This window comes from Phyllostomus discolor, chromosome 11 (genome assembly GCF_004126475.2).
Source record: "Phyllostomus discolor isolate MPI-MPIP mPhyDis1 chromosome 11, mPhyDis1.pri.v3, whole genome shotgun sequence".
NCBI lineage: Eukaryota > Metazoa > Chordata > Mammalia > Chiroptera > Phyllostomidae > Phyllostomus > Phyllostomus discolor.
This window is the reverse complement of record NC_040913.2, coordinates 67,897,233-67,908,490: the sequence shown is the minus strand read 5'-3', so window position 1 is coordinate 67,908,490 and position 11,258 is coordinate 67,897,233.

Genomic DNA, 11,258 nt, shown 5'->3' with positions numbered 1-11,258 from the left:
TGTGATGGGCAGCAAAAGGTTCACGGGCCATCAAAGCTAAAAGGAGTTCTTGCCTGGCTGGCGTAGCTCAGTGGATTGAGCACAGGCTGCGAACCAAAGTATCGCAGGTTCGATTCCCAGTCAGGGCACATGCCTGGGTTGCAGGCCATGGCCCCCAGCAACCGCACATTGATGTTTCTCTCTCTTTCTCTTTCTCCCTCCCTTCCCTCTCTAAAAAATAAATAAATGAAATTTTAAAAAAGTTAAAAAATAAAAGGAGTTCTTGCTGTGAGCAAGGAAAGCTATCTCTCTGACCATCCTCTTGTAGCTGTGAAAGGAAGAAAGTATTAAGATAAGGGAATTGGGTGGCTCCTTTGGGGCCTTTGGGGAGGGGTGCTGGATATCTGCCCATTCTCCATGAGTCCCACCATGTGCTTTGATGCTCTTTGGTGATCTGGGGTGGATGTCGACAAAAGGCAGTTATCAGATTCTTTGCCAGGGGTGTTTCTATTTAGTTTTACCAGTGAGAGACACTGGTAGATCAGCAGATGGGAGCTAGGGAGAAATTAGTTTTTATCTTGCTCTTGCTCTCTTTCTTATACCTCTGTCTTCTTTACTTCTTTTTCTGAACGAATCTCCAGGCTGTTTCCAAGGCAGTGGTGCCTCATTGCCTTCCCAGGTTCCACAGCCCAGGGGCCGGGCTTGCTTCCGGTGGTATCTGGTAGCTGAACCCTCTCATCTCCTTTCACTGCTCCCAGCTCTGGAGCTAGCTGAGAAGGGGTCAGCAAGTGGGGACAACTAGCATTCAGGTTTACTTAATTAACCTTCCAGTTTCCTCCTGAGGGACGACTATCCATGCTCATTGTAATAGGTTGAAATATCAACTATAGCTATACATATTTATCACTAATATGATTCTACCATTTTTTAATAATTCCTTCCTTTCCAAAGCCTCAGTTTAAGGGTCTGGTCTGGAAGAGCAACCCCTAAACTGTAGCAGGCTCCAGACCATCATACCAGAAAACCAATGCCGGGTTTTATTTGTAAATGCCTGTACCCTCGCCGTGACTACAGACTGTGCCTCGGTCACCCTCTTCCTTTTCTGGACTTTCCCCCAGCCCAGGGCTGCAAGCTGGTCCTCCGTCCCCTCGGGGTACCCAGGGCTCCCAGGGTGCCCGTGGGCAGTCCACAGGCCCTCAAGGAATCGATTCTGGGAGGTCTGTTGCTCCAAAGGGTTATCTGGATTTTTATCAAAACTATAACAATAAAAAATAAGCAATGTTGTCAGTGCATTACATTTAAAAAGATTCTTTAATTTGTAAAGGCCACTTTAATATCGTAGCTGACACATCCCTGGGAGCAGGGGGAAGCAGTTGGCCACCCGTGTCAGGGAGGGCTTGGGGGCAGGGAGGGGCGTGACCACACCTGCAAAGATGCGGGAGGCGGCAGGAAGATGCTGCAGTAGAGGGTCAGTGAGGTGTCCCTTGCCACTGCCCCGGGGAGTCAGAAACAGGGTCTGAACCTGGGTGGTGGCAGAACTGAAAGGCAGGAAGCAATGTGAGAAACACACCGCTGTCCAATGTCACCTGGTAAAGGGTTCAACAAGTGGGGGTAAGGGAGGGAGTAGGATTTAAAGGTCCTTGTAGGAGTTCTGATCGCAGGTGACTGGGGAAAAGGGTTCGGTTAGGAAGAGGAGCTGGCCGAGGGCAGGATAATAAAGAGGTGGGTTTTAGGCACATTGAGTGTACGACGCTTGGCCAGATGCGCAGGTGTGGATGTCTGGTAGACAGTCATAAATGCGGTATCAGAAACTGGGGGGACATCTGAAGCTTGAGATACAGGTTTGAGGTTTATCTGCCTGGAAACAATTGCTTAAGCTCTGGGAAAGTATGAGATGGTTGAGTCCAAAGTCTGTTACAGGGCACAGGGAAGCTATTTCTAGGAACGGTAGTCTGGGGGAAGCACTTTATCTGTGAAGGCTTTATCTGAACAACATGAAATTAAGATCATACGGTCTGCTGGCTTCACATTTGACATGAAAATGAACAAGAATATTTGTTCTCCTTGGTCCACAGTGATTCTAAAAATAATAACAACACCTGGGTAATTGCTAGAACTCTACACATTTAACTTTATGCCAAATAACCATACAAAGTTAGATAACATTTTGCACGATGACATTAAAAGTAGTAATTATATGGCTCAGTGATATTTTTAGAAATCACACACATCCTTCCCTTATGCATGTACAAGGAAAACTCAACCGATGCCAGGAATTTGAATTTTATAGAAGTTAGATGGGCCCTCTCCAAAAATCGACTTAGAAGAAAAAAAATGAAGACAGCATTTATGTCTTATCACTTAGCCAAGTTCAGAGCCAGGTACATAACTACAGCCATCTGCACAGCAACATTAGAGCAGAAGTAGAAAAATGCAGAGTCTAAGGCCCTCCCCTCACCCACCTCCTTGACTTCCCACCTGGACTAGTGGGATGGCCCGCTGCTCCCTGGCGCAAGCCTGCACAGCTGGTCACCGAACAACGCAGCGCAGCACCCGGTTAAAGCAAGCACAAGAGACAACGATGCCACCCAGGTTCCACCATGTACTTTACACAAGACCCGCTTTTGAGCAGGGTTTCTCAACCGTGGCTCAACGGTCATGTGCCACATGACACTTCAGTTCATGATGGATTGCAGAAGCGACGGCGGTCCCATCCATGAGGTTGCGATGAAGCTGAGAAGTGCTCGTCACCCAGTGACATTTTAGCGGCGCATCACTCACGTGTTTGTGGCGATGCCGGTTTAAACAGACCTGTGCGCGTTAATACCAGCACACAATACCAGCCAAGGGTAATAAATGACTGTTACTGGTTCACGTATTCCATACACTGTACTTTTATGGTTATTTTAGAGTGTACTGCTTCTGCTTATTAAAAAAAAAAAAAGCTTGTTGTAATGCAGCATGCCGCGTTACGGCTGCAGCAGCCTCATCCCACGGTTTCTGCAGCTCCTGACGGCGTCATTTTCTCTCGTGCTGGATGTAGCCCGGCGTGTGCTGTGCAGTGACCGGCCACACAGGAGCGCAGGCGGCCTGTGCGGTCCAGAGCTGCAGGAGGCCAGGCCGCCCGGGTGCAGGAGCGCGCCCTGCAGTGTCCGCATGGGGACAGAACCACCCGAATACGCACTTCTCAGAGCGTGTCCCCATTGCTAAGTGGCGCGCGACTGAATTGGCACTTGTCGTGAGTGGGGGGCTGACCTGTGTGTTGTGGGATGTCCACGGCATTCCTGCTAAACGTCCCATCGGGGCACAGCCAACCTAGGTAGAGCACCACTGCCTTAAAGATACTCGCTGCTGCGAGCTCCCATCAGTCTCTCCGGCTGCTCGGGTGTGGGGAAGGTGCAGCCACAGGCATGTGTGCCTTAGGGGGGCTTTACAGAGGCCCCTCATGGAGAAGGCCAAAGCGGAAAGGGCCGGGATGCCTGTGGGTGACAAGGGGACCGCGGCCCGGTTGGCCGAGGGTGTGCGCTACCGCCACCCTCCAGGGATGCGGCCCAGGGCTGGCTGGTGACCCTGCGGCACATCTGCAGGTGACTCCGCGCGGTGCTCAGTTACGTTCGTAGCTCCTGGCCTGCGGTGAGTGGGCTGGTGGGAACTCCTCGGCTGTTTGGGGGGCATTTTTACTGAAGCGTGAACAGCGGCGGTTGGGAGTCAGATCCCAGCCCTCCACTCAGTGGCCTGGCCTCGCCCGCGCTCGGTTTCCCTGTCTAAACCGTGAGAAACTCGCGATGCCGAACCAGAGCCCGGCCAGAGGTGCCGCAGTCTAGTCCGCCCCCCAGGGTGGGGGCCCGGCACTGCCGACCCTTGTCGGCCCCGTGGGCCCCGCTGGGAGGGTCTCTGTATGCCGAGCATCCTGAGTGTCCTCACAGGCCTGAACTGCTATCCCAGCCCCCAGTTTACGCTCCGAATTCGGGACGTTTTCAGCTTTGGGCCCTCTGTTTAACAAGTTAAATAATTCATATCAGTAAATCTGTATTTCCGTACTTGAATTAATCTGAATCTGTTTTATGAAAGTTCTCCCATTTTTATCATATTGAAATATGATTTTCACTGACTGTATTTCTATGAGATCCCTAAACCAGAGGTGGAAGGCATTACTACTTCCTGACAGGTGGTAAGGAAACATATCCTCTGAACGTCTCCCATCTTTTTTAATTCCTCACAGACTTGGTACTGGTTTCATCATTTCGGCTATGGAACAGTCTACCCCAGAGACAACAAGGAAAAGGAGGAGTGAAAACAAGAGGTGGGGAAGAGAGGATGGCGCATTGTCACAGTGACTCTGTCAGAACCCGGGTCTACCCTCCTCACTCACTGTGACCTCGGACAAGGACTCAACCTATTGGTGTCTCCATTTCCTCACCTGTGACAGGTGAGGACATAACAGTACTTGCCTTGTAGTTTTTTTAACTTTTTTTCCCTCAGGCAAAGAATCCTATACCTCCCTGAAGCCATTGTCAAGTTTTTGTAAGGGTTCAATGAGTTAATATGTGAGGTAGTTGGAATGCTGCCTAACACGCATTGTTCTGACTTGAATAAAGGAGAAAAGTATTAGTACAGATACAGTTATATACCTGCAACACCTGGAAACACCTGAAGAACCATTAGAAGTAATAAGTGAGAGTAGTAAAATAATTAAATCCAAATTAAATCTCAAAAATTCAAACATTTTCTTATATTTCAGTAATGACAAGTGTTACAGATCTGAATCATGTCCCCCACCACCAAATTCACACATCGAACTGCTAACCTCCAATACCTAAAAAAAAGTGGAGGTGGCTTTGGAACTGGGTCATGAGTAGAGGCTGGTAGAGCTTTGAGGCTCACCTTAAAAAAGCCTACGTTGTTTTGAAGGGACTCTCGGTAGAAACGTGGGCATTCGAAGTGCATCTAGTAAGTACCCACAAACAATGGAGGGAAGGGGCCCCTTGCTATCAAGCAGAAAGGAACGCAGCCGGGTCGTGCTGCATGTTCTGTGGAAGGCAGAACGTGCTCGAGATCAAGTTATCTAGCAGAGGAGACTTCTAGGTGTTCGAGGTATGGCCTGGTTTTTTTCTTAGTGCTCACAGTAAGATGTGAGAAGAGAGAAATAAATGGAAGGAATTGTTAAGCAAAAAGGAATCAGATTTGAAGATCTGGAAAACTCTCTGAAAAAACAAGGAAGTGTGTTCCGGAGCAAACACCAAAGGTGTGCCTGGACAAACATGCCATAACGAGATCACGGTGTCACATTGTCCATCTCAGCGGAAATGCTGCCGGCAGCGTGGGCTGAACACAGAGGCGGCAGGAGTGAACGAAGCTGTCAGGCTGCAGGGATTCGGTTGGTGGGCTCAGGGGACAGAAAATGGAGTAAAAAATGATCAGTGTTCCACCTTGAAAGCTGATGGAATTTGCCAGGTTTGAGACTTGCTTGGGACCCTTTTCTACTTTCTGATTTCTCTTTCGGAATGGGAATGTCTATCCTGCACCTGTCCTTCCATTTGGAAGCAGATCACTTTGATTTCACAAGTTCACAGCTGCAAAGGAGTGTGGACCTGGGATGAACCACACCTCCAGTGCCACTCGCACCATCACTCACATTGTCACTAAGACGAGTGTCACTCACCTTAGATGATACTAAGATGAGAATGGGGACTTTAAGTTGATGTGAGAATGGATTAGAACTTTTGGGGCTATTGAATGGGTGAATATGTTTTGCAGACAAGGGCATGAATTTGGGGGGCCAGAGGGCAGACTGTTTTGGGCTGGATTGTGTCCCCTCAAAATTCATATTTTGAAGTCTTGAGCAATAGTATCTCAAAATGTGACTCTATATGGAGATGGGGCTTTTAAAGAGGTAAAGTAAAATTAAGCCGTATGACTCTGATCCAGTATGAACACGATCGTTACAAGAGGAGAATTGCAACAGCGTGGAAAGACCTGGAGAGCATAGGCTAAGCGAAATAAACCACCCAGAGAAAGACAAATACCATATGATCCCACTTTTGTGTGGAAGCTAATGAACACAATGAAGTGACAGACAGAACAGGACCGGAGGCATGGACACATGGAACAGACTGGCAGATCTCAGAGGGGAAGGGGAGAGGAGGAAGTGCGAAAGATTAGCTGAAGAACATGTAAGCGTAGTCTGTGGACACAGACAACAGTGTGGTGAGGGCAGTCGGGGTGGGGGGTGGGGGGGAACAGCGGCGCTGGGTGGAGAAGGATGGGGGGACATCTGTAAGTGCCAACAATAAAAAAAAAAAAGAAGAGGAGGAGATTAGGACACAGACAGTACAACAGGCCACGTGCGGACACAGGAAGACGATAGCCATCTGCCAGCCAAGGAGAGAGGCCTCAGAAGAAACCAAACCTGCTGACATTTTGATCTGAGATGTTTAGCTTCCATAACTGTGAGAAGTTTTAGCCCCACTTGGGAGATAAATTTCTGTTATCTAAGCCACCCAGTCTGTAATTTTCTGCCCTAGCGAATTGTTAGAAAGTAATATATACCAGTTAGAAAACATAATGGGACACTACCATTTAAAATGAACACCACCGTAGACTGTCAGAGAAGTGCTCTGGAAAACAGAGGGTGTGGCCTCTCCTCAGTTCGGGGCCTCACGTGGTCACCCAGGCCCTGGAACTACTGCTGATGTGCAAATCATTCCGGAGAATAATCCATCAGCTTTCGACCTCTGCTCCTCTCCCAAGAGAGATGGAGTGCTCTTCGGTGACCTCCCCCTGTTCCACCGTTGTCCCCAAAACTGTTCTGCTCGGGGAACTGCTGTTCCTGGAACATCTCCGTTCTGGAAAACAACTTAGCCTCACATTTGCAAAGCTAAAAGGTGGAGATTGGGAGATTTCTCAGAGCAAAGAATAAAACTCGCCCAAGGGAGAGCTGAAATGAGCATTTAGGAAGATGGTGGGGAGGAAAAAAAACAACTAAGACTTGGCATCGGGAATGCAAGCAATTCCTTTCATCAGCAGTGGCTTCATGAGGGTATTGAACAGGTATTTCATCCCTGAAGGGGGGGGGGGGGCTGGGCCACGGGCACCTCAGGGCCTGCTGAGCCAAGCAATGAGGCAGGTGAATTTCAGTCCCCGGAGTCCAATGTGCGAGAAGAATATAGCATCCCTTTATTTTCTGTGAAGTGGAACGAAGTCCACAGAATGTAAAAGCAGGCAAACACTGAGCTTATTTATTTGCCGGACAAAGGAGCTCCGACAGGTGAATAACCGACCCAGAGGCAGCCTGGAGGGGGACAGTCAGTTGATCCAATGGCTAGGAAGGGAGTTTGGCGGTGGCTATTTTAACACTTTCTGGGCAGAGAGAGCCAAATGGTTGCATAAGTTGTTTTTTTTTTTATCTTGATGGTTAGGCAAGTTCCTCTTTTTATCGGTCAGGAACAAGTCTTAATGAGGTCCAGCGAGGCTCTGGTGTGGCTAGATCAAAGGTCTTAGTTGTTTCTCAGCTTTGGCTAGAGCGAAAGTTGCTTTTCAATGCTGGTTTGTTAGAATGAGCTCTCATAAAACGGCATGCACTTTAATACCTCCCAGGCAATGGATGCTGCCCATGAGACGTTATTCATCTACACTGAACACTGAGCCCGGCCAGTGGGAAAGGAGAGTACCAGGGTACGCGGTGCGCAGCTTGCCCTCCGTCTGTCCTGCAGCTTCAGAGGCGCGCACACGCAGGGCGAGGCGTGGGCGCGCCATCGCGGGGAGCCAGCTGCTGCTCGTTAGATGTCGGTTGGCCTTGTTGCACTTCCTCCGAAGCGGACCTCTTCTGCCTCATGCTCTGACCCAGCAAGGTCCAGACATATGGGGGAAACTCAAACTTGTTTTTTTAATCCTGACCCAAGGATATGTTTATTGAGAGAGAGAGTGAGTGTCACAGATGTGAGAAACATCCGTCAGCTGCCTCCCGCAGAGCCCCGACGGGGGATCAAACCCACAACGTCTCAGCGCTCCAGCCAACTGAGCCGCCGGGCCAGGGTTCAGAGTTCTTAGTTGTTGCTCAGCTCGGCCAGCGAGTCCTCCGAAGTCCGCTGCTGCGGCTCTCAGCTGAGGCGCTCCCGCCTCCACACCCTTCACACACACACCAGCCCGGCCTCCCCATTCATCCCCCGACAAGATGAGCTCAATGTTTGCTTGCAATATTCCAGATTTAATGATCTAATAATTATAATGTTTCAAATAAAATATTTAGGGCATGGTTGACTACAGAATTTTTTAGCTGGCAGCCGAAACTCTTTCCTTCCCTTCCCTGTGACAATCTTCTTGGCCCTCCTACTGAATGATTACGGAATACCCAGTTAACGCTGCAGTAAGAATCGGTTTGTGTGTGAACTCTTTACATGCGCCTCCTCTGCCTGATGTTAAAAATGACCGGAACCATCCTGTCATGCATCTATCGTCTGTATGCAGAAAATTTTTTGAAAATTTAAAAATAAACATAATTTAAAACTTAAAAATAGCTTATTTAGAAATGTAATATGAAATTTTAAAATAGCTTATATAGACATATAATTTACCACTTGTTTTAGGGACACAGTTCTGTGAGTTTTAGAGAACTGTTTACAGAGTGATGCAATATAGTACCACAAACAAATTTCTGTCTCCCCAAGAGATACTCCCTGCTCCCAACCCAAGCACCTGTAACCACAGATCTACTTTAAAGCTCTATAGATTCAGCTTTTCTGGACATTTCACATAAATGAAATCATAGTATATGTAGTTTTGCATCCAGTTTCTTTCACTTGGTGTGTTTTGAAGTTCATCCATGTGGTAGCCAGGATACTGTTTCTTTTTACTGACAACCAGACCATTGTCCGAGTGTTACACATTTTTTGTCCATTCACTAATGGATGGATATATTCATTGTTTCCACCCTTGTCTATTATGAGTGACATTGTTATGAACCCCTGGACAAGTTTGTGTGTGGATTCAGGCAAACAATTGCTTTATGACTGGTGCCTTTCAAAGTGACTGTTGTCACTGGCTCCCTCCCCCAGATGAATTCCCATTCCCCAGGCACCAAATGCCCATGCCTGTTTCTCCCTCTGTCTGTGGGCAGCAGTGCAGGGGTGAGGCAGCAGGGGCTGGGGGCAGTGCTGAGAGGTCACGCCTCCCCCAAGGTCAGACTCGCTGACTTTGCAGGTGGGCCAGTTTCTTTAAGGTGGGGCAGAGGGGCTGGGAAGGTATGTGAACAGCACCACCCCAGGCCACATGCTTCGGTGACAGCCACCTGTGCTGGCTCCTTTTCGGTGCACTTCACCTTTTGAGCTCCCCAATTCTTTGTGTAAAGGTGTGCTAGGACTGCCTGCTTACGGCCTGTGATTTGTGGGCTGGTTATCCTGAGTCTGATTATCTTTGCTTTTATTTCCGTTTTTTTCCCTCCCTGCCCAACACTAAATGCAGCCCCTTTCCAGGCAAGCTGTTCTTCACCCACATTCCTGTCTCAGTTTTGCTACCTCATGGGGCCCCGTGCTGCAAAGCAGCGACACGTTACAGACACCAGGGCTCTTGCTGGTTCGTTCCCCATATCTCCTATGTCCAGTTAGTCCTTACCACCAGCTCTCTCACACATTTCCCTTTGTTATTCCCCACGGCCGCCACCTAATGCCGGGCCCTCATTCTTCTCTGTCAGCTGATCAAAAGTGGGGCCTTCCGGGAAGTCTCTTCAGTCTGATTGATCAAGGGAGAGCGTCTCTCTGTGCCTTTTTCCTTCTCTTCCTAGTTTAGACATGTGATGGGTGGAGATCAGTAGCAAATTTGTATTTTTTTTCCAGCTTTGTTGCAGTGTACTTGACATATACTATTGTATAAGTTTCAGGTGTACAATATGCTTATTTAAAACACACAAATATTACAAAATGTTCACCACCATGAGGTTAGTTAACACATTCTTTACCTCACATAATTACCATTTTGTCGTAGGTGTTGTTACAGTGCTGTTACGCTGAGAACATTATCTTCAGTCTCATAGCAACTAACGATGCAGTCCACCAGCTCTGGGCACTGTGCTGTAAGGTCCACAGAACTCATTCACTTGTAACTGGAAGTGTGTGCTCTTTGACCAAGAGCTCCCCATTGTCCCAGCTTTCAGCCACTGGTGACCACCAGTCCGTTCTCTGTGTCTATGAGTTCAGTGTGTGCAGATTTCATACATAACTGAGATCAGAGAGAATCTGCCTTTCTCTGTCTGACTCATTTCACTTAATCATGATGCCCTGAAGGTCCATTCATTGTATTGGAAATGTTAGGATTCTTTCTTTTTATGGCTGAATAATATTCCATTGCACGCATATGTGTGTGCTTGTGCGTGTGTGTGTGTTACACTTTATCTCTTCATCAGTTGATAGGCACTTAGGTTATTTCCATGTCTCAGCTATTGTGAATAATGCTCAGTGAACATCAGAGTACAGATATCTCTTTGAGGGAGTGATTTTATTGCCTTCAGGTATATACCCAGAAGTGGAATTGCTATACTTGGGAAAATTCAATTATTTACTTTTTTAAAGAAACCGCCACACTGTTTTTCCACAGTGGCTGTACCAATTTACATTCCCACCAACAGTGCACAGGGTTCTCTTTTGTCCACATCCTCCCCAACACTTGTTATTTCTTGTGTTTTTTAGATTAGCTGTTCTGACAGATGTGGGGTGACATCTCATTGTGGTTTTGATTTGCATTTTCCTGGTGACTAGTGATGTTGAGCATCTTTCATATCTTTGTTGGACACAGCTTTGGGAGAATGTCTATTCAGATCTTCTGCCATTTTTTTTTTTATCCAATTGTTCTTTCACTATTGAGTTGTATGAGCTCCTTATATATTTTGAATATTGACCCTCTTATCAAACATATGGTTTGAAAATATTTTCTCCTATTCTATGGGTTCTCTTTTTGCTTTGTTGGCTGCTTCTTTTGCTGTGGAGCAGCTGTAGCCACACTTGGTTTTGCTTTTGTGGCTTGTGCCTTTGGTGGTAGGTCTAACCCAAAAGTCAAGGAGCTTTCCCCTATGTTTTCTCCTGGTAGTGTTATGACATCAGGTCTTAAGTGTAAGTCCTTAACCTACTTTGAGTTAGTTTTTGTGAAGGGTGTAAGAGAGGGATCCAGTTTTATTTTTTTGTATGTGAATATCCAGTTTTCCCAGCACCATATACTGAAGAGACTCTCATTTCCCCATTAAGTACTCTTGGCTGCTTTGTCAAATACTAATTAACCTTACATGCATGGGT